At 41.6% G+C, this 13,325-nt stretch overlaps 7 non-coding genes across 7 annotated transcripts; 4 read left to right on the top strand and 3 right to left on the bottom strand.

Moving 5' to 3' along the window:
• Positions 1–961: 961 nt before the first annotated feature.
• On the top strand, positions 962–1,043 carry TRNAS-CGA. Its single transcript has one exon. It is a non-coding gene; the product is annotated as a tRNA-Ser (tRNA).
• Positions 1,044–2,887: 1,844 nt separating this feature from the next.
• TRNAS-AGA lies at positions 2,888–2,969 on the bottom strand. Its single transcript has one exon. It is a non-coding gene; the product is annotated as a tRNA-Ser (tRNA).
• A 2,252-nt stretch (positions 2,970–5,221) lies between these two features.
• TRNAS-CGA lies at positions 5,222–5,303 on the top strand. Its single transcript has one exon. It is a non-coding gene; the product is annotated as a tRNA-Ser (tRNA).
• A 1,852-nt stretch (positions 5,304–7,155) lies between these two features.
• TRNAS-AGA lies at positions 7,156–7,237 on the bottom strand. Its single transcript has one exon. It is a non-coding gene; the product is annotated as a tRNA-Ser (tRNA).
• Positions 7,238–9,487: 2,250 nt separating this feature from the next.
• On the top strand, positions 9,488–9,569 carry TRNAS-CGA. The gene has a single exon. It is a non-coding gene; the product is annotated as a tRNA-Ser (tRNA).
• Positions 9,570–11,413: 1,844 nt separating this feature from the next.
• TRNAS-AGA lies at positions 11,414–11,495 on the bottom strand. The gene has a single exon. It is a non-coding gene; the product is annotated as a tRNA-Ser (tRNA).
• A 1,050-nt stretch (positions 11,496–12,545) lies between these two features.
• On the top strand, positions 12,546–12,627 carry TRNAS-CGA. Its single transcript has one exon. It is a non-coding gene; the product is annotated as a tRNA-Ser (tRNA).
• The last annotated feature ends 698 nt before the right edge of the window (positions 12,628–13,325 follow it).

Raw genomic sequence — 13,325 nt, 5'->3', positions numbered from 1 at the left:
AGTGAGATGAGGGAAAGAGACACAAATGCCCACTCTACTTCCAGACATCTGCTCCAGCCCTCCACATATAAGCACCTTGCTTTCTCCTGCTCCAGATGGACGTACGCTCTCACGCCTACTTTATGCTCATGTTCTCCCTGACACTCCCTCACTTCTTTTCTAAACACTTTCCCCATCCCTTTCCTTTTCACACCTACTCCTGCCATTGTATCCTTCACTAAACATCCTTTCCCACCATGTAAAAAAATATATATGCAAATATACCTTCGCTAATCCCACACAGAAATCTCTTCCTCTTCATATGTCTAATCCAAACGCTCATGTTAAAGACATGACTCTGGGAGCTGCAATCGGCCAGCTTGTAGTCGTGGCCGAGTGGTTAAGGCCACTTCTCAAGATATCCATTGCTTTCAGAGCTTTGTACTCGGAATTTTTCATTTTAAAAATATTCTTTTTCTTTGCTTTACAAATCAAGCCTTAGTGCAGTATATGGAAGGACAGGGGGGTAATAGGTGGTGAGGGGAGAGAGGAGAGGGAGAGTTTTGAAATAGGAACAGAGAGAGAAGAGAAAACAGAGACGTGAAGGAAAGACAGGACAAAAGTGAGATGAGGGAAAGAGACACAAATGCCCACTCTACTTCCAGACATCTGCTCCAGCCCTCCACATATAAGCACCTTGCTTTCTCCTGCTCCAGATGGACGTACGCTCTCACGCCTACTTTATGCTCATGTTCTCCCTGACACTCCCTCACTTCTTTTCTAAACACTTTCCCCATCCCTTTCCTTTTCACACCTACTCCTGCCATTGTATCCTTCACTAAACATCCTTTCCCACCATGTAAAAAAATATATATGCAAATATACCTTCGCTAATCCCACACAGAAATCTCTTCCTCTTCATATGTCTAATCCAAACGCTCATGTTAAAGACATGACTCTGGGAGCTGCAATCGGCCAGCTTGTAGTCGTGGCCGAGTGGTTAAGGCGATGGACTCGAAATCCATTGGGGTCTCCCCTCGCAGGTTCGAATCCTGCCGACTACGGTCCTCAATACAAGGACGTTGTTTGTGCCTTACCTGTTTGTGTCTCTTGCTTTCGTTAAAAACAGGACCCTCCACGATAGATAATGCAATATTTTGAATACTGAAATGAGAAGGGAAGGTGCTATGGAAACCTATTATTCTAATAACGCTAGGTGATATACGGTATCGCATCTGATTCGAGGATGGAAGGCTGAGTGTTCCTAACATGTTGGGCTTGTCATCCTTTTATTCTGCTAACTTTTATCTCTTCTTAATATTTACTTTACTATTTAGCTCTGTATACCAAGAGCTCTTTATATTTATTTATTTATTTATTTATTTATTTATTTAACAGTTTTATATACCAAAGTTCTAGCAACAAAGTTGCTAATCAATCGGTTTACATTGTAACAATAAAATTGACAGAATGTAGAATAATGTCTTACAGAGAACAGGGTAGATTTAACTTGGAAATAAATAAAATAACTTAATGAGAGCAATAAATAACTTCAACGGAGCAAGGAAAGTACAATTTAAATACAATATAATATAGGAGAATATATATTCGGAAATTGACAGAGTCGGGCCTGAGGTCGAATATTGAAAAGTTCAGAATAGTTATTGGGATTAGGAGAATGCTTGATTAAACAACCAAGTCTTGAGTCTCTTTTTAAAGGTGGGAGTCGATTATTCCAACCTTAGGTCAGGAGGGAGAGAGTTCCAGAGTTTAGGTCCAGCGGTGGAAAGAGCTCTTTTACTAAGTGAAGTTTTGAGCGGATGGGCCTTTAGCGTGCCTCTCTGGGCTAGCCTCGTTGGACGGGAAGAGGTGTGTAGTTGTAAAGGGATGGTGAGTTCAATTGGAGAAGAGTTTTTGATGGCTTTGTGGATTATAGTTAAGGTTTTATAGAAGATTCTCTGATTGATGGGGAGCCAGTGAAGGTTCTTTAAGATGGGTGTAATATGATCCCTTTTGTTGGATTTGGTTAGAATCCTCGCAGTGGCATTTTGTAATAATTGAAGAGGTTTCAAAGTGTTAGCGGGTAGACCAAGCAGTTGATGTGTAATCAAAAACCAGCTTCCCCTCCCCAATGTGTTTAATTCACTCTCATCTCCCCGAGCTGCTTGGAACATGAGGACTTCTGAACTCAATCTGTTCAAGTGACAGGGATATTCACCTACAATATCAATGAACATCAGCCGGCTGTCCCAATAGGACTCACACACAACTAAAAGCTACGGCAGACCATCTGGAAATGGGGAAGCCTTACCAATACCAAGAAAGTAAGTGAGCATGGGAAGGAATTGGCAGTAGGTAAGGAGAGGAGCACGAATGAAAAAAAAAAAAAACAACAACCCTCAAATGATCAAGCGCTAATTCTGTCTCACACGCATGCATGTTGTTAGCAACATGCTCCTTCTCTTTTTTCCATCTTTCTATAAAGCTGTGGCTTTCAAAGGTCGGACTTGAAAGCCATATCCCAGTATGTGCTTGTTGCAGGATCTATGGCAACAATCCTTCATTAATATCTGCACACAAGTTGGTCTATCCTGAATCTGGAATCCTTTCCACCAGCACCACCACCCCCTTTAGAATTCTTTCTCTCCACGAAAGCTCTAAGTTTCTCCAGCTGTGTAAGAGAAGTGTCCCATGCCTTGGCACTGCCTGGATTCTGCCGAGAGAGCAAAAACACTAAAATGTGTTGTCATATTATATTCTGGAATTTGAGTCCATCTGCACGATCCACTTTAAAATTTGAATGTATTAGAAAAGTGCAATACTGCTCAGATGCAGATCATAAAATGCTAGCAGATATCGTCCATACTATTAATGTCAATCTGTCCTTGCCGTCTGGAGCATGAACATTCGTAGTTGGCAGGACTCGAACCTGCGCGGGGAGACCCCAATGGATTTCTAATCCATCGCCTTAACCACTCGGCCACAACTACATCCACACGGTCATTTTTTTAAATCTCTCAGTAACTTGACTGTAGGCACCGCCAAGCAATATTCAGAGTAGTTAATTTGCAGCTCAAGATGTTTCTCTTTTATAAATAAAATGTGGCTCATGTCCCCTTTCCCCTGGGCAGCAATGTGGTGGACAGGAAAAGAGAGGATGGAGCAGGGAGCACTTACTGTATAAGAGAGCAGCGAACAACCATTTTGCTCCAGCCCATCTCCTTCTGGATGTGAATGCATGAGGAGAAGCAGTGAAAAAGGGAACCAATGCTTGGGGGAGAAGAATGTTGTCTCCATTTCCATCTCCTTATAAATCAGCATTGGATAGTCCTGAGTTATCCTTCTCCCCTGGTCTGATTATTTTCTTATTACAGGTCATTTGTACCTCACACCAAGTCAAATGTTTACACATCCTACGCTGATGAAGTTCTTGATTAAAAGAAGTTGGATTGACCAAGAGACATTCACTTCTCAAGATATCCATTGCTTTCAGAGCTTTGTACTCGGAATTTTTCATTTTAAAAATATTCTTTTTCTTTGCTTTACAAATCAAGCCTTAGTGCAGTATATGGAAGGACAGGGGGGTAATAGGTGGTGAGGGGAGAGAGGAGAGGGAGAGTTTTGAAATAGGAACAGAGAGAGAAGAGAAAACAGAGACGTGAAGGAAAGACAGGACAAAAGTGAGATGAGGGAAAGAGACACAAATGCCCACTCTACTTCCAGACATCTGCTCCAGCCCTCCACATATAAGCACCTTGCTTTCTCCTGCTCCAGATGGACGTACGCTCTCACGCCTACTTTATGCTCATGTTCTCCCTGACACTCCCTCACTTCTTTTCTAAACACTTTCCCCATCCCTTTCCTTTTCACACCTACTCCTGCCATTGTATCCTTCACTAAACATCCTTTCCCACCATGTAAAAAAATATATATGCAAATATACCTTCGCTAATCCCACACAGAAATCTCTTCCTCTTCATATGTCTAATCCAAACGCTCATGTTAAAGACATGACTCTGGGAGCTGCAATCAGGCCAGCTTGTAGTCGTGGCCGAGTGGTTAAGGCCACTTCTCAAGATATCCATTGCTTTCAGAGCTTTGTACTCGGAATTTTTCATTTTAAAAATATTCTTTTTCTTTGCTTTACAAATCAAGCCTTAGTGCAGTATATGGAAGGACAGGGGGGTAATAGGTGGTGAGGGGAGAGAGGAGAGGGAGAGTTTTGAAATAGGAACAGAGAGAGAAGAGAAAACAGAGACGTGAAGGAAAGACAGGACAAAAGTGAGATGAGGGAAAGAGACACAAATGCCCACTCTACTTCCAGACATCTGCTCCAGCCCTCCACATATAAGCACCTTGCTTTCTCCTGCTCCAGATGGACGTACGCTCTCACGCCTACTTTATGCTCATGTTCTCCCTGACACTCCCTCACTTCTTTTCTAAACACTTTCCCCATCCCTTTCCTTTTCACACCTACTCCTGCCATTGTATCCTTCACTAAACATCCTTTCCCACCATGTAAAAAAATATATATGCAAATATACCTTCGCTAATCCCACACAGAAATCTCTTCCTCTTCATATGTCTAATCCAAACGCTCATGTTAAAGACATGACTCTGGGAGCTGCAATCAGGCCAGCTTGTAGTCGTGGCCGAGTGGTTAAGGCCACTTCTCAAGATATCCATTGCTTTCAGAGCTTTGTACTCGGAATTTTTCATTTTAAAAATATTCTTTTTCTTTGCTTTACAAATCAAGCCTTAGTGCAGTATATGGAAGGACAGGGGGGTAATAGGTGGTGAGGGGAGAGAGGAGAGGGAGAGTTTTGAAATAGGAACAGAGAGAGAAGAGAAAACAGAGACGTGAAGGAAAGACAGGACAAAAGTGAGATGAGGGAAAGAGACACAAATGCCCACTCTACTTCCAGACATCTGCTCCAGCCCTCCACATATAAGCACCTTGCTTTCTCCTGCTCCAGATGGACGTACGCTCTCACGCCTACTTTATGCTCATGTTCTCCCTGACACTCCCTCACTTCTTTTCTAAACACTTTCCCCATCCCTTTCCTTTTCACACCTACTCCTGCCATTGTATCCTTCACTAAACATCCTTTCCCACCATGTAAAAAAATATATATGCAAATATACCTTCGCTAATCCCACACAGAAATCTCTTCCTCTTCATATGTCTAATCCAAACGCTCATGTTAAAGACATGACTCTGGGAGCTGCAATCGGCCAGCTTGTAGTCGTGGCCGAGTGGTTAAGGCGATGGACTCGAAATCCATTGGGGTCTCCCCTCGCAGGTTCGAATCCTGCCGACTACGGTCCTCAATACAAGGACGTTGTTTGTGCCTTACCTGTTTGTGTCTCTTGCTTTCGTTAAAAACAGGACCCTCCACGATAGATAATGCAATATTTTGAATACTGAAATGAGAAGGGAAGGTGCTATGGAAACCTATTATTCTAATAACGCTAGGTGATATACGGTATCGCATCTGATTCGAGGATGGAAGGCTGAGTGTTCCTAACATGTTGGGCTTGTCATCCTTTTATTCTGCTAACTTTTATCTCTTCTTAATATTTACTTTACTATTTAGCTCTGTATACCAAGAGCTCTTTATATTTATTTATTTATTTATTTATTTATTTATTTATTTATTTAACAGTTTTATATACCAAAGTTCTAGCAACAAAGTTGCTAATCAATCGGTTTACATTGTAACAATAAAATTGACAGAATGTAGAATAATGTCTTACAGAGAACAGGGTAGATTTAACTTGGAAATAAATAAAATAACTTAATGAGAGCAATAAATAACTTCAACGGAGCAAGGAAAGTACAATTTAAATACAATATAATATAGGAGAATATATATTCGGAAATTGACAGAGTCGTGCCTGAGGTCGAATATTGAAAAGTTCAGAATAGTTATTGGGATTAGGAGAATGCTTGATTAAACAACCAAGTCTTGAGTCTCTTTTTAAAGGTGGGAGTCGATTATTCCAACCTTAGGTCAGGAGGGAGAGAGTTCCAGAGTTTAGGTCCAGCGGTGGAAAGAGCTCTTTTACTAAGTGAAGTTTTGAGCGGATGGGCCTTTAGCGTGCCTCTCTGGGCTAGCCTCGTTGGACGGGAAGAGGTGTGTAGTTGTAAAGGGATGGTGAGTTCAATTGGAGAAGAGTTTTTGATGGCTTTGTGGATTATAGTTAAGGTTTTATAGAAGATTCTCTGATTGATGGGGAGCCAGTGAAGGTTCTTTAAGATGGGTGTAATATGATCCCTTTTGTTGGATTTGGTTAGAATCCTCGCAGTGGCATTTTGTAATAATTGAAGAGGTTTCAAAGTGTTAGCGGGTAGACCAAGCAGTTGATGTGTAATCAAAAACCAGCTTCCCCTCCCCAATGTGTTTAATTCACTCTCATCTCCCCGAGCTGCTTGGAACATGAGGACTTCTGAACTCAATCTGTTCAAGTGACAGGGATATTCACCTACAATATCAATGAACATCAGCCGGCTGTCCCAATAGGACTCACACACAACTAAAAGCTACGGCAGACCATCTGGAAATGGGGAAGCCTTACCAATACCAAGAAAGTAAGTGAGCATGGGAAGGAATTGGCAGTAGGTAAGGAGAGGAGCACGAATGAAAAAAAAAAAAAACAACAACCCTCAAATGATCAAGCGCTAATTCTGTCTCACACGCATGCATGTTGTTAGCAACATGCTCCTTCTCTTTTTTCCATCTTTCTATAAAGCTGTGGCTTTCAAAGGTCGGACTTGAAAGCCATATCCCAGTATGTGCTTGTTGCAGGATCTATGGCAACAATCCTTCATTAATATCTGCACACAAGTTGGTCTATCCTGAATCTGGAATCCTTTCCACCAGCACCACCACCCCCTTTAGAATTCTTTCTCTCCACGAAAGCTCTAAGTTTCTCCAGCTGTGTAAGAGAAGTGTCCCATGCCTTGGCACTGCCTGGATTCTGCCGAGAGAGCAAAAACACTAAAATGTGTTGTCATATTATATTCTGGAATTTGAGTCCATCTGCACGATCCACTTTAAAATTTGAATGTATTAGAAAAGTGCAATACTGCTCAGATGCAGATCATAAAATGCTAGCAGATATCGTCCATACTATTAATGTCAATCTGTCCTTGCCGTCTGGAGCATGAACATTCGTAGTTGGCAGGACTCGAACCTGCGCGGGGAGACCCCAATGGATTTCTAATCCATCGCCTTAACCACTCGGCCACAACTACATCCACACGGTCATTTTTTTAAATCTCTCAGTAACTTGACTGTAGGCACCGCCAAGCAATATTCAGAGTAGTTAATTTGCAGCTCAAGATGTTTCTCTTTTATAAATAAAATGTGGCTCATGTCCCCTTTCCCCTGGGCAGCAATGTGGTGGACAGGAAAAGAGAGGATGGAGCAGGGAGCACTTACTGTATAAGAGAGCAGCGAACAACCATTTTGCTCCAGCCCATCTCCTTCTGGATGTGAATGCATGAGGAGAAGCAGTGAAAAAGGGAACCAATGCTTGGGGGAGAAGAATGTTGTCTCCATTTCCATCTCCTTATAAATCAGCATTGGATAGTCCTGAGTTATCCTTCTCCCCTGGTCTGATTATTTTCTTATTACAGGTCATTTGTACCTCACACCAAGTCAAATGTTTACACATCCTACGCTGATGAAGTTCTTGATTAAAAGAAGTTGGATTGACCAAGAGACATTCACTTCTCAAGATATCCATTGCTTTCAGAGCTTTGTACTCGGAATTTTTCATTTTAAAAATATTCTTTTTCTTTGCTTTACAAATCAAGCCTTAGTGCAGTATATGGAAGGACAGGGGGGTAATAGGTGGTGAGGGGAGAGAGGAGAGGGAGAGTTTTGAAATAGGAACAGAGAGAGAAGAGAAAACAGAGACGTGAAGGAAAGACAGGACAAAAGTGAGATGAGGGAAAGAGACACAAATGCCCACTCTACTTCCAGACATCTGCTCCAGCCCTCCACATATAAGCACCTTGCTTTCTCCTGCTCCAGATGGACGTACGCTCTCACGCCTACTTTATGCTCATGTTCTCCCTGACACTCCCTCACTTCTTTTCTAAACACTTTCCCCATCCCTTTCCTTTTCACACCTACTCCTGCCATTGTATCCTTCACTAAACATCCTTTCCCACCATGTAAAAAAATATATATGCAAATATACCTTCGCTAATCCCACACAGAAATCTCTTCCTCTTCATATGTCTAATCCAAACGCTCATGTTAAAGACATGACTCTGGGAGCTGCAATCAGCCAGCTTGTAGTCGTGGCCGAGTGGTTAAGGCCACTTCTCAAGATATCCATTGCTTTCAGAGCTTTGTACTCGGAATTTTTCATTTTAAAAATATTCTTTTTCTTTGCTTTACAAATCAAGCCTTAGTGCAGTATATGGAAGGACAGGGGGGTAATAGGTGGTGAGGGGAGAGAGGAGAGGGAGAGTTTTGAAATAGGAACAGAGAGAGAAGAGAAAACAGAGACGTGAAGGAAAGACAGGACAAAAGTGAGATGAGGGAAAGAGACACAAATGCCCACTCTACTTCCAGACATCTGCTCCAGCCCTCCACATATAAGCACCTTGCTTTCTCCTGCTCCAGATGGACGTACGCTCTCACGCCTACTTTATGCTCATGTTCTCCCTGACACTCCCTCACTTCTTTTCTAAACACTTTCCCCATCCCTTTCCTTTTCACACCTACTCCTGCCATTGTATCCTTCACTAAACATCCTTTCCCACCATGTAAAAAAATATATATGCAAATATACCTTCGCTAATCCCACACAGAAATCTCTTCCTCTTCATATGTCTAATCCAAACGCTCATGTTAAAGACATGACTCTGGGAGCTGCAATCGGCCAGCTTGTAGTCGTGGCCGAGTGGTTAAGGCCACTTCTCAAGATATCCATTGCTTTCAGAGCTTTGTACTCGGAATTTTTCATTTTAAAAATATTCTTTTTCTTTGCTTTACAAATCAAGCCTTAGTGCAGTATATGGAAGGACAGGGGGGTAATAGGTGGTGAGGGGAGAGAGGAGAGGGAGAGTTTTGAAATAGGAACAGAGAGAGAAGAGAAAACAGAGACGTGAAGGAAAGACAGGACAAAAGTGAGATGAGGGAAAGAGACACAAATGCCCACTCTACTTCCAGACATCTGCTCCAGCCCTCCACATATAAGCACCTTGCTTTCTCCTGCTCCAGATGGACGTACGCTCTCACGCCTACTTTATGCTCATGTTCTCCCTGACACTCCCTCACTTCTTTTCTAAACACTTTCCCCATCCCTTTCCTTTTCACACCTACTCCTGCCATTGTATCCTTCACTAAACATCCTTTCCCACCATGTAAAAAAATATATATGCAAATATACCTTCGCTAATCCCACACAGAAATCTCTTCCTCTTCATATGTCTAATCCAAACGCTCATGTTAAAGACATGACTCTGGGAGCTGCAATCGGCCAGCTTGTAGTCGTGGCCGAGTGGTTAAGGCGATGGACTCGAAATCCATTGGGGTCTCCCCTCGCAGGTTCGAATCCTGCCGACTACGGTCCTCAATACAAGGACGTTGTTTGTGCCTTACCTGTTTGTGTCTCTTGCTTTCGTTAAAAACAGGACCCTCCACGATAGATAATGCAATATTTTGAATACTGAAATGAGAAGGGAAGGTGCTATGGAAACCTATTATTCTAATAACGCTAGGTGATATACGGTATCGCATCTGATTCGAGGATGGAAGGCTGAGTGTTCCTAACATGTTGGGCTTGTCATCCTTTTATTCTGCTAACTTTTATCTCTTCTTAATATTTACTTTACTATTTAGCTCTGTATACCAAGAGCTCTTTATATTTATTTATTTATTTATTTATTTATTTATTTAACAGTTTTATATACCAAAGTTCTAGCAACAAAGTTGCTAATCAATCGGTTTACATTGTAACAATAAAATTGACAGAATGTAGAATAATGTCTTACAGAGAACAGGGTAGATTTAACTTGGAAATAAATAAAATAACTTAATGAGAGCAATAAATAACTTCAACGGAGCAAGGAAAGTACAATTTAAATACAATATAATATAGGAGAATATATATTCGGAAATTGACAGAGTCGGGCCTGAGGTCGAATATTGAAAAGTTCAGAATAGTTATTGGGATTAGGAGAATGCTTGATTAAACAACCAAGTCTTGAGTCTCTTTTTAAAGGTGGGAGTCGATTATTCCAACCTTAGGTCAGGAGGGAGAGAGTTCCAGAGTTTAGGTCCAGCGGTGGAAAGAGCTCTTTTACTAAGTGAAGTTTTGAGCGGATGGGCCTTTAGCGTGCCTCTCTGGGCTAGCCTCGTTGGACGGGAAGAGGTGTGTAGTTGTAAAGGGATGGTGAGTTCAATTGGAGAAGAGTTTTTGATGGCTTTGTGGATTATAGTTAAGGTTTTATAGAAGATTCTCTGATTGATGGGGAGCCAGTGAAGGTTCTTTAAGATGGGTGTAATATGATCCCTTTTGTTGGATTTGGTTAGAATCCTCGCAGTGGCATTTTGTAATAATTGAAGAGGTTTCAAAGTGTTAGCGGGTAGACCAAGCAGTTGATGTGTAATCAAAAACCAGCTTCCCCTCCCCAATGTGTTTAATTCACTCTCATCTCCCCGAGCTGCTTGGAACATGAGGACTTCTGAACTCAATCTGTTCAAGTGACAGGGATATTCACCTACAATATCAATGAACATCAGCCGGCTGTCCCAATAGGACTCACACACAACTAAAAGCTACGGCAGACCATCTGGAAATGGGGAAGCCTTACCAATACCAAGAAAGTAAGTGAGCATGGGAAGGAATTGGCAGTAGGTAAGGAGAGGAGCACGAATGAAAAAAAAAAAAAACAACAACCCTCAAATGATCAAGCGCTAATTCTGTCTCACACGCATGCATGTTGTTAGCAACATGCTCCTTCTCTTTTTTCCATCTTTCTATAAAGCTGTGGCTTTCAAAGGTCGGACTTGAAAGCCATATCCCAGTATGTGCTTGTTGCAGGATCTATGGCAACAATCCTTCATTAATATCTGCACACAAGTTGGTCTATCCTGAATCTGGAATCCTTTCCACCAGCACCACCACCCCCTTTAGAATTCTTTCTCTCCACGAAAGCTCTAAGTTTCTCCAGCTGTGTAAGAGAAGTGTCCCATGCCTTGGCACTGCCTGGATTCTGCCGAGAGAGCAAAAACACTAAAATGTGTTGTCATATTATATTCTGGAATTTGAGTCCATCTGCACGATCCACTTTAAAATTTGAATGTATTAGAAAAGTGCAATACTGCTCAGATGCAGATCATAAAATGCTAGCAGATATCGTCCATACTATTAATGTCAATCTGTCCTTGCCGTCTGGAGCATGAACATTCGTAGTTGGCAGGACTCGAACCTGCGCGGGGAGACCCCAATGGATTTCTAATCCATCGCCTTAACCACTCGGCCACAACTACATCCACACGGTCATTTTTTTAAATCTCTCAGTAACTTGACTGTAGGCACCGCCAAGCAATATTCAGAGTAGTTAATTTGCAGCTCAAGATGTTTCTCTTTTATAAATAAAATGTGGCTCATGTCCCCTTTCCCCTGGGCAGCAATGTGGTGGACAGGAAAAGAGAGGATGGAGCAGGGAGCACTTACTGTATAAGAGAGCAGCGAACAACCATTTTGCTCCAGCCCATCTCCTTCTGGATGTGAATGCATGAGGAGAAGCAGTGAAAAAGGGAACCAATGCTTGGGGGAGAAGAATGTTGTCTCCATTTCCATCTCCTTATAAATCAGCATTGGATAGTCCTGAGTTATCCTTCTCCCCTGGTCTGATTATTTTCTTATTACAGGTCATTTGTACCTCACACCAAGTCAAATGTTTACACATCCTACGCTGATGAAGTTCTTGATTAAAAGAAGTTGGATTGACCAAGAGACATTCACTTCTCAAGATATCCATTGCTTTCAGAGCTTTGTACTCGGAATTTTTCATTTTAAAAATATTCTTTTTCTTTGCTTTACAAATCAAGCCTTAGTGCAGTATATGGAAGGACAGGGGGGTAATAGGTGGTGAGGGGAGAGAGGAGAGGGAGAGTTTTGAAATAGGAACAGAGAGAGAAGAGAAAACAGAGACGTGAAGGAAAGACAGGACAAAAGTGAGATGAGGGAAAGAGACACAAATGCCCACTCTACTTCCAGACATCTGCTCCAGCCCTCCACATATAAGCACCTTGCTTTCTCCTGCTCCAGATGGACGTACGCTCTCACGCCTACTTTATGCTCATGTTCTCCCTGACACTCCCTCACTTCTTTTCTAAACACTTTCCCCATCCCTTTCCTTTTCACACCTACTCCTGCCATTGTATCCTTCACTAAACATCCTTTCCCACCATGTAAAAAAATATATATGCAAATATACCTTCGCTAATCCCACACAGAAATCTCTTCCTCTTCATATGTCTAATCCAAACGCTCATGTTAAAGACATGACTCTGGGAGCTGCAATCGGCCAGCTTGTAGTCGTGGCCGAGTGGTTAAGGCGATGGACTCGAAATCCATTGGGGTCTCCCCTCGCAGGTTCGAATCCTGCCGACTACGGTCCTCAATACAAGGACGTTGTTTGTGCCTTACCTGTTTGTGTCTCTTGCTTTCGTTAAAAACAGGACCCTCCACGATAGATAATGCAAGATTTTGAATACTGAAATGAGAAGGGAAGGTGCTATGGAAACCTATTATTCTAATAACGCTAGGTGATATACGGTATCGCATCTGATTCGAGGATGGAAGGCTGAGTGTTCCTAACATGTTGGGCTTGTCATCCTTTTATTCTGCTAACTTTTATCTCTTCTTAATATTTACTTTACTATTTAGCTCTGTATACCAAGAGCTCTTTATATTTATTTATTTATTTATTTATTTATTTATTTAACAGTTTTATATACCAAAGTTCTAGCAACAAAGTTGCTAATCAATCGGTTTACATTGTAACAATAAAATTGACAGAATGTAGAATAATGTCTTACAGAGAACAGGGTAGATTTAACTTGGAAATAAATAAAATAACTTAATGAGAGCAATAAATAACTTCAACGGAGCAAGGAAAGTACAATTTAAATACAATATAATATAGGAGAATATATATTCGGAAATTGACAGAGTCGGGCCTGAGGTCGAATATTGAAAAGTTCAGAATAGTTATTGGGATTAGGAGAATGCTTGATTAAACAACCAAGTCTTGAGTCTCTTTTTAAAGGTGGGAGTCGATTATTCCAACCTTAGGTCAGGAGGGAGAGAGT

The sequence above is a fragment of the Rhinatrema bivittatum genome, chromosome 16, assembly GCF_901001135.1.
Source record: "Rhinatrema bivittatum chromosome 16, aRhiBiv1.1, whole genome shotgun sequence".
Taxonomy (NCBI): domain Eukaryota; kingdom Metazoa; phylum Chordata; class Amphibia; order Gymnophiona; family Rhinatrematidae; genus Rhinatrema; species Rhinatrema bivittatum.
The sequence above is the reverse complement of the archived record's forward strand: the minus strand, read 5'-3'. Positions and strand labels throughout refer to the sequence as shown.